This window comes from Haliotis rubra, unplaced genomic scaffold, assembly GCF_003918875.1.
Source record: "Haliotis rubra isolate DU_JTF1 unplaced genomic scaffold, ASM391887v1 Scf1018, whole genome shotgun sequence".
NCBI lineage: Eukaryota > Metazoa > Mollusca > Gastropoda > Lepetellida > Haliotidae > Haliotis > Haliotis rubra.
Genome location: NW_025764913.1, coordinates 234946 through 251924, shown reverse-complemented (window position 1 = coordinate 251924; position 16979 = coordinate 234946). Strand labels below are relative to the sequence as shown.

Below are 16979 nucleotides of genomic sequence, written 5' to 3'. Positions count from 1 at the left end.
TAGTGCAGACATAAGTGTCCTTTTCCCGAATGTGTAGGTGTGGTGAGTAAAATGAGCTGAAATTGTATCTAATGAGAAATACTTTAAGGATTTGGGAATGTAAGTAAATCTAAGTCTTTAGTCTAGGCCATCTGTAGTAGACTAAATTATGTTTTGGTACTCTCAATAACTTTTTGCCATGTAATACACTATTAACAAAGCCTGAAGTATGGTTTTCCTCTTCGAAAAGTTTTTCAGCCATAACTTAACAATCCTGAAACGGAATCCGATCTCTCAGAGAGTAGGATGATTGCGTGTCTCCTGTTTCCTGCTCGTGTGGCTATTGTCAGTGAAAGGGAATCACATTCATGACTGTCATGTAACTCACACAGCTACTGTTCTCGTCATTGGGGACGGGTGCCCCAGGAAATCTAGCTCTATGATTCATACTTTGCCAGTTACAGTAATGTATATGTCATGCAGCTGACACACCATTTTCTTTTTTGATCGATAAATACTAAGTCTGGTAGAAACATCCGATATACACATCTACTTTGAGCAATTTCTCATGATTATCAGAATATTTTCTGGCTTTGATATATGAAGACGTATTTATCTGTCCAATGAATTTATTTATATTCATTCATTACAATTGTACTTAAAGGCAATATCACATTATGATACACTCTTCAAAAAAAAAAAAAGAAGAAAAAAGAAAAAAGAAAACAAAAGAATCGCAGTTCGTTTCGATATATTTTGACAGCAATCCTCATACAGACAATAGGTATGTTCGACTCCTGTTAATCATGTCATGGTTGTTGTGTATTGCGCGCAAACGCATCTCAAAATGTGCTTGTAAACGCTTGTAAAAACATGAAAACGATACATGAGAAGTGCATGCAGAAAAATTGGTTAATGTAATGTACGTGCTATATGTCGGAAACATGAGTAGAGACGTCGATATATAAGGCAATTCACCATTTCTTTACGAAATTAACGACGTAGACGAAGATAAAAAATGCCAATGACCGAATTCAACTGACCGAAATATCGCCATTGGACGCTTGGAAGCAGGGGAGTCCCAGTCTGCCGTTGCAAGGTATTTCAACGTCCACCACAGCACCATATCTCGAACTTGACATCGATACACCCTCTTCAATTGGACCCAAGATCGTCCCAAAGGTGGACGACCAAGAGTGACATCTCCTGCTCAGGACCGATTCATCCGGGTGTTTCACCTATGTCACCGATTTGCTACAACAACGGACACTGCAGGACGGGTACCTGGTACCAAACATCACACATCGTCTGAGAGAAGTGGGAATTTGAGCATATCGACCAAAAGTTGGACCTGTCCTGACATGACTACACCGACAAGGACGTGTCCAATGGTTCAACAGGGTAAGGCCTGGAACATTGGGAACGCATGGAACGCGTTTGGTTGAGCGATGAATCGAGTTTCCTCCTGCAGCGACGGTATGGGAGACACCGTGTCTATCGACGTCAACACGAACGTTTGGCTCCGAACTGCGTTCGACAGGTGGACAGATTTGGTAGAGAAAGCGTCCTGGTGTGGGTAGCCATGTCCTACACGGGTAGATCAGGGTTGCTTGTGGGTCAAGGCAATCTTCAGCAAAACGCTACATCAACCAAAACCGGCGACCTCACCTCCTCCCACTTTTTAACCGCCAGGGGGAGCTGTTTCAACACGACAACGCTCGACCCCACACAGCTCGCGTAACAAGTGCCTATGTCGTCAATGCAAACGTCAGTCTCCTCCCTGGCCTCCCAAATCGCTTGATCTGAACCCGATCGTGTATCTATGGGACGAACCTGATCGACGCGTCCGTAAACGTCACCATCGTCCTCAGATACTTGCAGAACCTGCCAACGCGATGCAGGAGGATTAGTGAGTGAGTGAGTAAGTTTTATTGTCACCTCGGCAATATGTCAGCCATATCGTGACTAAAACTAGTTCTAAATTCATAATACATACATATAATATATAAAACCCTGTCAACGAAAGACAGAAAAAATTCTAGATTATCACAAAATGACTTAGAACTAGCTAACATATATCTTTAAAAGTAGAAAACAATTTTGGACAATACAATGTAAAAATGGGCTATATTTATCGCCAACAACTGAAGGTAGATCACCATTCTAGCGACCATAGTAACTTACAGTACATTTCCTTCCTGCACGGACCCTAGCTGAATTTGCACTATCCCTTCAGCCGTTAGTAGTTTAGACACATTTAGCCATACATTAAAAAGACACATATTCTTAAAAAGGTTGGATATATTTAAACTGAATTTGAATGTTTTTGGACTTACGTACCGCAGGAGGAATAGCGAAGAATTCCCAAGCCAAAATCCGACGACTTGTGCAATCTAGGGGTGACTATTTACCCACAGGGGACTATTGCGATAGCGATAGTCTATTGCGAACAACTATTGCGATAGCGATAGTCTATTGCGACCTACTATTGCGAAAGTGATTGCGATAGTTTATAAATAAACAGAATAACACAATTTCTGAAATAAACAGTGTTTTATTGTCATTTGTCTGTTTTACATCTCTAGTATTATCGAATGTCTTGTTGTTTCAGATGTGAGTAGTTTTCACAATATTCAGTTACTTAGTTTTCAAGTTCTTTTTCAGGAATAGTAACTTGTCAACATGCTCTGATTTTTATGCTGATCTCTGTGCAGACAGAATGTCCCCTGCAGTTGAGAACACTCTTTCTGATGGGACAGAAGTGGCAGGTATTGATAAGTAATTTTTTACGAGGCAGGATAAAACACTAAACTCTGCAACATGCTCCCTCCACCAAATCAGTTGGTTATGAGAGTGTCTCATTGGCTCCAGCTTTATGTACTGTTTGATGTGATCCTCTGCTCTCTCAATGAAAGGTTTTGGCTGTTCAGTTTTCACTATGAAGACATCTCCAAACAAACTTGTCATAGCACAGGCTCCCACACCATCTGCTTTACCTAATCCAGGCTCAACTTTAGGGATTTTTGATTTAGGAACTGGGTCTGTTTCATCTGAATCTGTGTCAACAGCAACATGTTCAGGGCTCACTTGTGTCTGATCTGCAGACGGCACATCAGGCAAAGGTGGCCCATCATCAGATCGTCTTCTGGCAGAAAGGGCGCAAACTTGAATCGAGGGTCTAACAGAGTGGCTTTCGAAATGTGACATTTCACAGTGCCATCACTCTATCTTGCCTCCAAATCTCCAGAACAGCTACCTTAGCGTGTCTTACTAGCGCTGAATCATCTTCCTTCTGTCTCAGAATGTTATTTATCAACTGGAATTAAAAAGGTAACACAATTGATAGTGTGGGAACCTTTTCCTAACACAAGGCCACTGTTGCAGTTTTCAGTGGTTTTAACATTGTAAGTAACTCTTCAGCATTTGTCAAGTCAGTGTCACTCAGGGATGTTTCATGTGCCTTCCCTCTCAAGTCTTTTGATGTCAGTGCTGATATGACTGCTGGGTGTTGCTCAAGATATCTCTCCATCATATCTACAGCAGAGTTCCATCTTGTGGGACAATCTGAAAGCGGTTTGTGTCTAGGCAGGTTTAACATCTCGTGAGTTTGTTTCAACACTGCCGCAGCAGTTTTACTTCGATGAAAGTATGAGATATGCTTTCTCATTTTGGCAAGTAGCTTTGAAATAGAACTTATCTTGAGGGCTTTCCCACAGGCTAGGTTCAATGTGTGTGCAAAACATGCAATGTGGATGGGGAAACCAGTTTCCTTGGCAGCAACACCCACGTTAGCAGCATTATCTGTCACTAAACTTTCAGGAGATTCAGCTGCCATTCAGCAATTGTTTGAGTGAGCACTTCAGCAATGTTGGAACCAGTGTGGGCTTCGGGCATCATTCTAGTCTGAAAGATTAAAGTCATTTGTTTTAAATTAATAACTTCATGATTGATGCAATATATAAATGTATCCAAATTACAAATTTGAAATTACAATGTACAGATAAAATATTAAACATATTTTCATAACTTTTTAAAATAGAAAATACAACCACACTCATTTAGATATAGCATCATTTATATTCTTGAAATAAAAATTGATAAATATTTAATAATTTGACATGACGGATTTGACTAAATTCTACTTTGGCATCAAACTTAAATTCATGTATACAGTATTGAAGTTTCATCACTTTATTCAAAGATTAAAACAGAAAGTATGCAAGATAATTTAAAATGACTAAACTGTAACATCATTAAATCTAAATAATGATGCATACCGAAGAAATGAAACAATATCTCAATTGGTTTTCACAGTTTAATGATTAATAAACAATTTAGAAATTATTTAAACAAATCCATTAAGCTTTTGACAAAAAATGATGGAACTGAATTGACCAAACAAGAAGAAATACTTGATGAAACTAAAGCATACTATAAAAAATTATACGCAGGTGAAGATTGTACTCAAATAGATCTGGATGACCTTTTTAAAGATTCCTTTGTTCCTAACTAGACCAATAGTTTATCTGAATCCCTGGAAGGTGAATTAACAGATGGAGAGAAATACAACGAGCACTTAGGAATACTAAAAATAGTAAAAGCCCAGGACCAGATGGCTATACCGCAGAATTTATTAAATTCTTTTGGAGAGACCTAGGGAAATTTCTAATAAAGTCCTTAAACTATGCCTACAGATCAGGTTCACTATCTGTATCACAGAAACAAGGTTTAATAACATGTATGCCAAAGAAAACAAGCCAAAACAATTTCTTAAAAACTGGAGATACATCATATAAATTAGCCTCGACAGCAATTGCAAATAGAATCAAAACTGTGCTACCAGAAATTATAAATGAGGATCAAAAGGGATTTGTTGAAGGTAGATACATAGGTGAGATAACCAGACTTGCATATGATCTGATGGATTATACAGAAACTTATCAAATCCCAGGTCTCCTCCTACTTGTAGACTTTGAGAAAGCATTTGATTCCGTTGATAGAAAATTTATAAAAAATGTATTACATTTCTTTAATTTTGGACCAAGCATACAAAACTGGATCTCGCTTTTTTTAATGGAATTGAATCAAGTGTATTAGTTAATGGTTATGTAGTTCCTTTTTTCCAATAGCAAGAGGCTGTCGTCAGGGCGATCCAGTACCCCCCTATATATTCATTTTATGTGTTGAGATTTTAGCCCTCATGTTAAGAAAGAATCAAAATATAAAAGGAATCAGAATGGGAAATATAGAACCTATGTTAGAACAATTTGCTGATGATACCACACTTATACTAGATGGATCAGAAAAGGGAATGTATGCAGTTCTAAATACTTGAAAAGAATTTTGCTAGATTTTCAGGACTCAAGGTTAATGCTGACAAAACTAAGTTAATATGGATAGGGTCGAAGAAAAGATCCCGTATAAAACTATGCAAGGAATGTAAGTTTGATTGGACGCAAACAAGTTTCAAATTATTGGGAGTGGACTTTGACATAGACTTAGACAATATAGAAAATATGGCAAATCAGAAATGTAACCCCTATGGGTAGAAATGTAATTCTCAAATCAATTCTCCTCCCGAGGTTAAACCATTTTTTCAGCTCATTACCTAATCCATCAAAAGAATTTATAAAAGGTTTTCAGAAAAAGTGCTTTCAATTCATTTGGAAAGGTAAAAGAGACAAAGTTAAAAGAAATGTTATGGTAGCACCACCCAAAATTGGAGGTATAAATGTCCCAGACATAAGACATGTTATAGCAGCTCAAAAACTTAGTTGGATAAGAAGACTAAATAAAAGCCCAAAATGGTTTAGATACATATCAGATAACATGATTAGCTTTAGAAATCTTTGTTTAGCTGATCCAGGATATCTTAGAAAAATTGTGTTACCATGTATCTCAAATGTCTTTTGGCTTGATGTTTTTAATGTATGGGTAGATTTCTTACCAAAAAAATACCAGAAAGTTAATAATTTTTCAGATACTCTATCCCAATCAGTATGGTACAACAATAACATATGTGTTGATGGAAGCTTGGACGAATTTCAGTTGAAACATGACTTCCAAATTGAATTTTTGAGATATCAAGGACTAAAATCAGCAATTTTGAAATATACTGAAAGACAGTCAGGAAAATTGATGTGTCCTTTTCTCCCTTTCAATTTGAAATGTCTGGGAATATCCAAGAAAGGTTGTAAATCCTTTTATGTAACCTTGTGTGACATAAAATTTACAAAAACGCAAAGTCAAATAAGATGGGAAAATATGTTTAATAAGACATATAATGAAGATGAACTCATAAATTTTAATCTTATGTCTTATAGATGTACAAAAAGTGTTAATTTACAATGGTTTCAATTAAAAACATTAAAGAATATTTTAGCTACAAATAAATATCTCTTTCAGATAAAATATATTGATTCTCCATCGTGTACTTTTTGTGCTAATGTACCTGAAACAATTATTCATTTACTTTGTGAATGTGAACATATCAAAGGAATATGGAAAAAGATGACTGATTGGCTCATTCTGATTTCTGAAGGCACCATACTTTTTTCAAATGAAAACATAATTTTTGGATTTAGGGGGAAAAATAATAACCCCTTAAATGCAATATGCTTGATTTTTAAACGATCAATTTACAGATGTAGCAGAAAAGAACTAAATTTTCAGCGTATACAAAGAGAAATTGTAAATTATTACGAAGTGACGAAGTTTCTTGACTTTTGAAAATGCCAATTTTCAGCCTTTTATAAATATTGGTCATCCTTCCATACTCTCTTTGCAACTTTTGACAGGTAAACATTTTACATTGAATGTTTATGATAAAATGTTCAGTCTTGCATAAAAAGTGTATAGAAATATGGTGCTGTAAGAACTGTGTGCATTGTTATGCCATATGTTTTAATCATACTGTACAACCTTACATTTGGGGAAATAAAAACATTAAAAAATAAATAAATAAACAAAAACAATTAACATGTATTTAAGATGCATTGTAAATTTGCTATAAACCATGTAATAAAGGAATAACATTATTTGTTGAATCAAATTACAGTTTCTTGCAAACTTATATCAGCTGCATGATAAGATATTATGCTTAATACCTGTAGAACATAGTTTTGTATTTCCCAGTTGTCGTCAATGTGTGAAGACGTTACAGTAATGTACGATTCGGTGGCTCTACTTGTCCATCCATCTGTTGTCAGGGGAACATGAGAAGCAGATTTCAAATTTTGAATAACTTCTTTTTTCACCTTTGTCATAAAGAGCAGGTAAAGCAGTCTGTGAAACATATTGGCGTGAAGGAATGGTATATCGTGGGTCGGGGACATGAATGAGATTTCTAAACCCAGCATTTTGCACTACACAAAACGGTCTCAGATCCTTGATAATGAAGTCCAATATTGCGCTAGAAATATCGCTTGCTCTCTGAGAATTCGAAGAAAGTTTAACAGTTTTTGAACAAGTTTCTTCCAGCTTCATCTGTTTTCTTTTCATATCACCAACGACACTAACAGATTTCGTCTCTGAACGGGCCTCGGAACCATGCCTGCGTTTCATGTGGTCGGACAAATTTGTAGTGTTCCCTGAAAATTTAACCACCATTCGGCATTTCTTGCACGCAACTCGTTTTTTATCACAAACTCCGTCTTGCATGACGAAACCAAAGTCTTTACATACGGCTGATTTTGCCGCATTGTAGTCAACTATTTCAAAATCTGACACGAGCGTGGACGTCGCCATTTTTAAAGTGGGCACTAATAGCAACAAGAAAGGTAACTCTTGCACCTTCCGGTTGCGTTTGCGAGCATTCCGGAAACTATTTCTAGCGATGTATAAATCTAAATAAGGTTCAGATGTTGCCGAATTTGACTTGTAAATGCATTAAACTATTAAACTGACTTTACTATCGAAACTATCGATTGTTGGCCTTACTACCGATTGTTTTTTGAAAGTACAATCGATAAAGTACTATCGTCACAACAACTATCGCAATTAATCGATAGTTCGATCAATCGTTACATCCCTAGTGCAATCCCTTCCAAGGCGGTGTCGAGCAGTGACGGCTGCAAGGGGTGGTGTCACAAGGTACTGATCTGAACGCCGCCTTGTGTCAACACATGTGCAGCAACTGAACTGAATTTATACTGACAATGACAATACATATGTTCATCCGTGTATCGAATACCCTTCATCCTTGTTCAGGCTTAATCGACTTTTGTACACTCATATATATTTCATACATTTCCTTATTTTTGGTCTATGCGTTTCTTTTTTGAAGAGTGTATATAGCCATGGTTCGAGTAGCATCTGACATGTACAAAGGGTGGCTGAAAGCGGTGGCTGTGACTTACGGCGTCGATGTATTTGGGTGCTATCTGTTACATGGATCCCACAGTGCCTCCGGCTTGTATGTGAGGCCGCCAGGTGATGTAACATGTACTTGAACGCGGAAATAACATCGTCAACTGTTTGATAAAGCTTGCCTTACAGTTTCTTTCTTGAATACAGAGGATAGTCAAAACCACTGTCATGCACTGCCTTCTTCGGAGTAGATGTCAGATTTTCTGTTTCTTCCATTTTGTTTTATCTCTTAGTGAAAGTAGTGAACCCACGGCACATCCATATTGACAAGTTGCTCAACACAGTCAGACACATCTACTTCAAAATGATGTAAATTCACTCGAGAGACGACGCACATGAACCATTTCTTATGAGGATTCAGAAGCCTGAATGCTTGGAAGCTAAGTTAAATCAGTGGAATGATGGCATCAACTAGTGGAATGATGGCACCAACTATCTCATGGGATATGCCTGATATCATAACATGTATTTTATCAACACTTTCCTTGATTGTGTCACTTGATGGTCTTTTAGAAATTGGATCCCATTTGAGTTTTTCTCTTCCGCTCATTATTCACTTTGAGTGTGAGATATTTGATGGGTGACATGCCGATCATTCCAATACCAGCAATAAAGCTGATCTGGTTGTATTATGCATCTAGCCTCTTCGGAACTACTAACGGCGTTTGTTTGTTTGTTTGAAATGATGATGATTATTGACCCAGTTTACAAACATATTTTAATACATTGTAATGTGTAATTTTTAAAATCTATATAATCTAAAGTAAGAAAGATACTATTTTCACATCTTGTATATATTAGGCATTAACTTTAACAAATATTAAACTTATATCGCCTCTATTGTTTTCAAAGAAATACCCATGGTCCCTAGCATGGTGATCTACGTTTAGTTGTTGGCGATCTGTATAGCCTGTATTTATAGTGTCTTGTCATGTATTGTTAAAATGTTTTAAATTAAATTGCTAGTTTTAAAATTTATATCTGTGATAGTCTAGTTGTTTTACTGTCCTTTGTCGACAGCTGTTGCCTATATTTGTTATTAATATATAACTTGATATAGTCACGATATGGCTGAAATACTGTCGATGTGACTTAAATTTTAAACTCACTCAAAGAAATACATTTCCATTCCCCAGTTGCAGCACAGACGGGGTTTTTTGCATGGAACGAGAAGAGAGAGTCAAATGGACTCCCGCCGACGCCAGCAACTTCCTCGCAGCAGTCTTGGTCGTTGATTAGAGGATGCAGATGTCATCTGTGCTGATGGAATTTTCTTCTCCTGCCATCGTCTGTGTGGACAGCTTTACCCTGTACATGCAGAGACACTCGGCCGCATATTGCCCCTTATCTACTGGCTCCTGTCCGATAAAAGTGAAGCAACCTACGCAGTTTTCCAGCTTATTAGAATCGAAGCAGATAGACTCAACTTTAATCTCATGTCATACGTGTTTCGCATTGACTGTTGACTTTTTTCATTATGCTCAGACACTCTGGAAACATATTCGGAATATAAGACAAGATGAAGAATTTCAAAGACTGGCAAAGCTCTGCAAGTCTCTTCCCTAAGTGCCACTTGAACAAATGTGTAACGTATGGGTCATAGACTCCGGAGGGAGAACTAATGCTTGAAGTACATGGACACATCATTAGTACTTTGTCCCAGGTTGTTCGGACAGACATGGAATCACTTTTCCAACAACGGCCATACCTCCAACAGTACGACGAATTATTAAAAGAAATCTCTAACGTAAAGCAATGCCACATCTATGACTTTGAAACGATGGTAAAGGGAGATAAGTGAATTGAAGATGGCTCACAAACACACAAACGTGAGTCGCTAGAAGACGATTGCTCCCTCTGGGTAGAAGTCATAGAAGATAGAGAGACTGACTCAGAATATTTGATAGTATCTGACATGGAAAACACGGATTCCGTTGCGAACGTGATTGGCATGTGGGAATAAATTCCATTTTAAAAGGAACGATTGGTATGGCCTTCTATGCGCTGAACACTAAAGGCAGCTTTCGAATCACACCTGTCACTTCATTGTATCATGAGATTTATGCTTTAAAACTATTGGAACACTAACCTGTACTTGTCTTTACATCCCTACTTGATAAACAGTTTGCTCTGTTTTGAGATCATTAATCCCCACTTACTGATCCATAGAATGCTCTTAAAGAAAGCAATGCTGATCCGTCGACTACCAGTTTCTTATTATCTACTTAGTGTTCGGCCCATGAGGATGGGACCACTTGGTGACAGCTCGGTAGCCAATTTCGTCTATTTACATCAATACAGGATACTGTCACTCAGGTACTTGCAACAATATGCTACCTGGTTGTGTATTTAGTTCATATTGTAGTAGTATTGGGTTCGTGGTTTCTCTGTGAAGGAGAGCACAAGGCTACAACGTCTGAGCTGATGGCGCATTCATTATCCAGGGACGAATCCACACTTCCCTCCTTGTTTATCAAACCCTTAGAAAATCGGTAAACAATGTGAATCTACGAGGGTATTATATCATAGACCACTGCACAGCGTGCTCACTAGCGTACATGTACATACACCTACACACGCATCTTCACATACCCATACACATTTTAACGGGAAAATGTAACTGTGCATAACATAAAATTGCATAAAATAAAAAATTTCAAAAGTTATAAAAATGACCCTAAATGAACATTTTGCCAAGCACTGTGCATGAAGTTTGATGTCACGCATCGCGCGTGGAACGTGCACTTTGCACAATGAACTACTCACTTTTTGCATGCTTTTGGACACCTGAAGTTCACACACCTGGTATTGAAAATTGAAGAACCCTTGATTATTCTCTGTTGTGGAAAACACGTTAATTTCAACCAAAACTGCAACTACGTCATACGAAAACTTACAGAAAATCAGCGTCTCTACGCCCTAGGTATACTAGAAACTGGAATTGCCCGAAATGAATTCGAAGTGGCCAGGCATTTTGTTGTCCATCGAAACACGATCTCATCTCTATGGATACTTCTTTGAGAGGCATCTTTAGAAGTTGTATACATGAAGGAAAATCAAGTTCACTTGCATGATAACGGTGTTAGCCTGACTGCTCGGACCATTCCTGGCTTACGTCCAACTTCCTTTTTGCATAACATCAAATAATGCATAGTCACTTGATTCCAGTAGTATACATACATACATACATACATACATACATACATACATACATACATACATACATACATACATACATACATACATACATACATACATACATACATACATACATACATACATACATACATACATACATACATACATACATACATACATACATACATACATACATACATACATACATACATACATACATACATACATACACTAAGGATGTATGTTGTGCACATAACCGGATATATCTGCAGTTGCATTAACACGACAAACCAAACGTAAAATATAACACGCACACCGTATACCGTCTATAAGCCAAAAATAATATGTGCTTGCGAAGTGTTAAGTATGCGCTAAACATTCTTTGTAATAAGGCTAATAACGCTTCAATCACTTCAGTAGCTATATGTAAGTACAATGTGTTTATATTACAAAGTATTATACAGAGATATCTCAACACCAAAGGTTGTAAATTCTATACACTTTTCGTTAATTTCGAAAAAGCATTTGATTCAGATGACAGACAAAAGCTATGGTCTATTTTTATACCCATGGTCTAAGTCCTAAAATGAAATTGATTCAGAATATGTCTGAAAATGTTAAAGCTTGTGTTAAGAATAACAATGAATTCTCAGATTCTTTTGAACTGCAACTCGGGGTAAGACAAGGATGTATACTTAGCCCATTGTTTTCTCATTTTTCATAAATGAATTAGTCAACCCAAATTGAAAGCAATTGTGAGTATGGAATACAGTTACACCCTGACCTAGTACATATTTTTCTTCTGCTCTTTGCAGACGATACCGTGCCATTCTCAAGCACTGTTGCAGGTTTACAAAGACTTATACAAAAACTTGAGAGTTATTGTGGCAAATACAAATAAACTGTAAATAGAAATAAAACTAAAGTAGTAGCTTTTAAAAAGGGGGGACGTTTATCAAAGAACGAGAAATGGTTGTATAAAGGTAAAGAATTAGAATGCACCAGTTCGTACAAATATTTGGGAATGTTCTTCAGTAATTGTTTATCTTAGACAGCACATGTTAATTACGCTTGTTTGCAAGCGCAAATGGTAATGATAGGTATCTTTAAACAATTAAATGTACTTGGAGACATAGATATAAGTTCATACTTTAAAATATTCGATGCCAAAATTAAGCCAATGTTATTGTACGGAGCCGAAATTTGGGGTTTGAATTATTACAATGATATCGAAAGAGTCCAATTACAAACAAAGCATGTAAAAGATTTCTTTGTGTTAAATCCAATACGATGAATACAATGGTGTATGGAGAATGTGGTAAATACCCGATGCACTTGTTTTCAAATATCAGAGTTATAAAATACTGGTTAAAATTACTGAAGATGCCTTCCTATAGGCTACCAAAGAAATGTTACAATATGATGAAGCTATTCGAAAAAAATTGACACACAAATTGGGTTTCTTCTGTTAGAAATTTTCTATTTTCGAAAGGGTTTGGTTTTGTATGGAACGATCAGTATGTTGATCCTGAGGGTAAGTTTCTTTTAGAACTAACACGCATATTAAAAGATATCTATTTGCAAGAATGGTTTGAAAAGTTATCACTTTCCAGTAAATGTTTGTATTATAAGATGTTTATCTTTCATATCTAAACGTAAAAAAGTATAGGATAGCGTTAAGCAGATTAAGATGTTCTTCACATGATTTATTTATCGAAAGTGGAAGATTTAAAAATGTCAAAAAAGAAAATAGAACCTGCAAACAATGTGATCTTGACCAAATATAAGATGAATATCATTTTCTTTAATTTGCCCTGCTTATAACTCCCTGAGAAAGTTGTATATTAAGAAATATTATTGTGCCCATCCAAACCTTTATAAATTTTCGGCATTGTTAAATAACAAAAAACATACTATACTTCAAAACTTGTCCATGTTTGCTTACTATGCCATGTTGTTTAGGACAGAATATATCTCAGAACACAATCTAACCTACAGTTGATTATTTTCTCTTCTTCATGTATATTACATGTGCGTGTAAATATTGATTTTTAAATGTTTTGTACTACAGGCCTGTGGCCTTTCAGTACCGGAAATAAATATATATATTTGATTAAAGTTACTACCGCCCCGGACGATTAAGGCCTTTATTGACAAGTTGTGTTTGAAGAGGGCGTGTATTGTGTTTGGGTAATTGACGTGTAATATACAACAAAATGCACATGGGATTGTTTGGCATTGACATGGATCCCATGTGTGGCCAGTGGGTTTTATGCAGGATTTACGAAATGAAGCGATCCACATTATTAGTTCCTCTACTCTAGGAAATGAGTCTCTGGGATGAGAGCATGAAATATTCATGGAAATATTTACGGTACGACGGATTCCACTTCAACGTTGCCTCCAGGATAAATGTATGTGATAGAATTACTATAGTGCATTGTCGGTTTCGACCAAATATACGTGACAAATTATGCTTATCAGGTTTAATTCAGGTGACGTTTTTAGAGCATGGGACATGGGAATCTCAGTGGAAACGAGAATTTATGAAATGCAGACAATACAGTAGATCGATGTGAGGATATATATGTGTATAATAGAATGACAATACAGTAGATCGATGTGAGGATATATATGTTTATAATAGAATGACAATACAGTAGATCGATGTGAGGATATATACGTCTATAATAGAATGACAATACAGTAGATCGATGTGAGGATATATACGTCTATAATAGAATGACAATACAGTAGATCGATGTGAGGATATATACGTCTATAATAGAATGACAATACAGTAGATCGATGTGAGGATATATATGTCTATAATAGAATGACAATACAGTAGACCGATGTGAGGATATATATGTCTATAATAGAATGACAATACAGTAGATCGATGTGAGGATATATATGTCTATAATAGAATGACAATACAGTAGATCGATGTGAGGATATATATGTCTATAATAGAATGATGTCTGCGTGTTGAAATGGATGTCTCTGAGACATGTTGCTGTTTAACGCAGCAATCAGCAATAGTCCAGTTAAATGTGTCTGTAAATAATCAAGTCTGGACCAGACAACCCAGTGATCAACAGCATGAGCATCGATCTGCGCAACTGTGATATGATGATTTGTGTCAACCAAATCCGCGAGCCCAGCAGCCGATCCCGTTCGTCTCTTCTTACGTTAAACATGTGTTACTGGAGAGTAATTCAAAAGTTAACAAAAGCATTGTAAATGTAACTACAATAACCATTTTCTTTTCAATATTTGTGCTAGTACCTTGTTTTAATACTCTTTTCATCCGACTTAGAATTCCTGCATCCCGGGATATTGCAGTTATACAGTTTTAAGATAAATACATTAATGGATTTGGTAAAGGTTCCACAGTCATTGGAGAACATGTTTTCAGGCGAAAGAAAAGTTTGTATATCTTCTACTATTTAACACTGACACAGAATACCTATGTTCTATATATACAGCGTCGCAGTGTTCACCTGTAACATACTGCATGAACTATATTTTATTTGAATACAAACAAAAACAAAAACAAAACAAACACAAAAAACCCACATAAACATAATACAGATTGTTTTTGATACGCTATTGTACAATAAAGAAGTTGATCATCCATAAAGACTTGTCATTCCTATTGCTTACAACTTCTAGAATGCCTCTCAAACAGTTGGTTTTGTTGTCTCATCGTCGCAGTGTACAAAAACAGTCTTGAGGAAATATTATTGCCTGCTTTCAGTGAAACATTTGGCTATATTGAAAATATACCTGACTATGTTTAAAATATACCAATACCATGACTCGATGCCAAAGCTGTTTATCTATTAAGTGTAGCTACGGGTGAAAACCTTCAATGGAGGTTCGGGCAATTATCTATTGACAAACATGTATATAGGTTTCAGTCAATCTGTCAAACCAGTCATTTGACCAAATGACTGAAAATTTCAGTCATTTGGTCAAATTACTAAAGCGATCAGTCATTTTTTCAAAAGACTAAATGTTTCAATCATTTGGTCAATTGACTAAAAAGATAGAGGACAGACAGACAGAGGATGACCTACTTGCAGCTACCAGTTCCCACCCAGAGCAGTCTGAGACCCGCGAGACTGACCCTGTTGAAAAAGACGACAGTGGTTGACATGATATTGAACATCAGATGGAGACCATCAACAGGAATAGGACCTTTACACACGACTCCCTAAGAAAACAGGCAGAGAGGATGGTGAAGCGCAGTAAAGTTGTCATGAAAGAAGGGTGTGTGAAAGACAATGTGGCCATTCCCATTCCACCAGTGGACCGTGTCGTGGTGATGCGACCGTGGGTGTGATCACCAATGTGAGTGGCAACGGACAATATACAGTCGCCTGCCCTGCTGGTGTCCTCCAAGGCAAGTTCTCGAGGAACCAGAGAAACTCTTAACTTTATCAGAAGTCAACACTGAAACTTCAGTATCCATTCGTACTGCTGTTGGAGCCGAGTCTTTATCAGGAGGCCAGGGTTTCGTAAAATGTAACTGTGCTGGTAGCAAGAGATGTGGAACCGGTGTTATTCACGTCTCACTTGTCAAAACAAGTTATGCAAAGCTCTATGTTGAAACTGGAAAAATCCATTGTTCACTTTATTTTTTGTGTGTTTCATTGTTTAACTTAAACGATTTAGTCACTTGGTCAAATGACTGGTCAAACATTTTAGTCATTTGGTCAAATGACTGATTGCTTTAGTCATTTGACCAAATGACTAGTTTGACAGATTGACTGTAACATATACAACACAACACTGTTAGGGAGCTGGGAAGACAATAACCATATTTTACCTAATAAGACAAACATGTTCTTTCGATGAACAATCTATTATTCGGTGTCCTGTGACTATTACACATACACAGTTGAACATATAATACCTGCAATGTTTTACCTATCCGAAAGATGGTTTCACGCATGTACAGTATTTAATGACCCATCGTAAAGCCACTAGTTACATCCGTGCATATTGACAAATTGATGGGTTGTCTATTGGGATTTTATCGCTTCATATGTGCAATTACTATCATAAATATTTGACGTCCTTGACTTAACACGTACCGTTTATCAGTGAATTTCCTTCAAACAATCGTACACCCTGCGAGGAGCCATACTGGAATACGTGTCTGGATCACACCCGAGGCTGAGAGTGGAATTGGAATTCGCACTACCATTATATAATTAACCCCAGACAATGTCGTAGCCAGCATCATTCGCGCCCCACGGAAACGTTCATTACCTACTGACGATAAGATAAGTCTCTTCCAAAGCTGAATCATTCTCCCCTCAACAGAAACATAACGCACGTAACCGTTGTTGAATCTTTCTGCTTCTCGTCACGTTTCATATTTGTACATTTAGTTGATTAATTTCAGTAGACTAGATAAATACTTGTTTTTGACAGTTTAGACAAATGAAGGTATAAGATAAAACGTAGTTGTCAGATAATAC

The 16979-nt window shown here is 36.8% G+C and overlaps 1 long non-coding RNA gene across 1 annotated transcript; it reads right to left on the bottom strand.

Moving 5' to 3' along the window:
• Positions 1 to 1906: 1906 nt before the first annotated feature.
• On the bottom strand, positions 1907 to 16049 carry LOC124269831. The gene is made up of 3 exons (XR_006896624.1): positions 15947 to 16049; positions 15699 to 15702; positions 1907 to 1917 (listed from the first exon to the last, which is right to left on the bottom strand). It is a non-coding gene; the product is annotated as an uncharacterized LOC124269831 (long non-coding RNA).
• Positions 16050 to 16979: the final 930 nt, after the last annotated feature.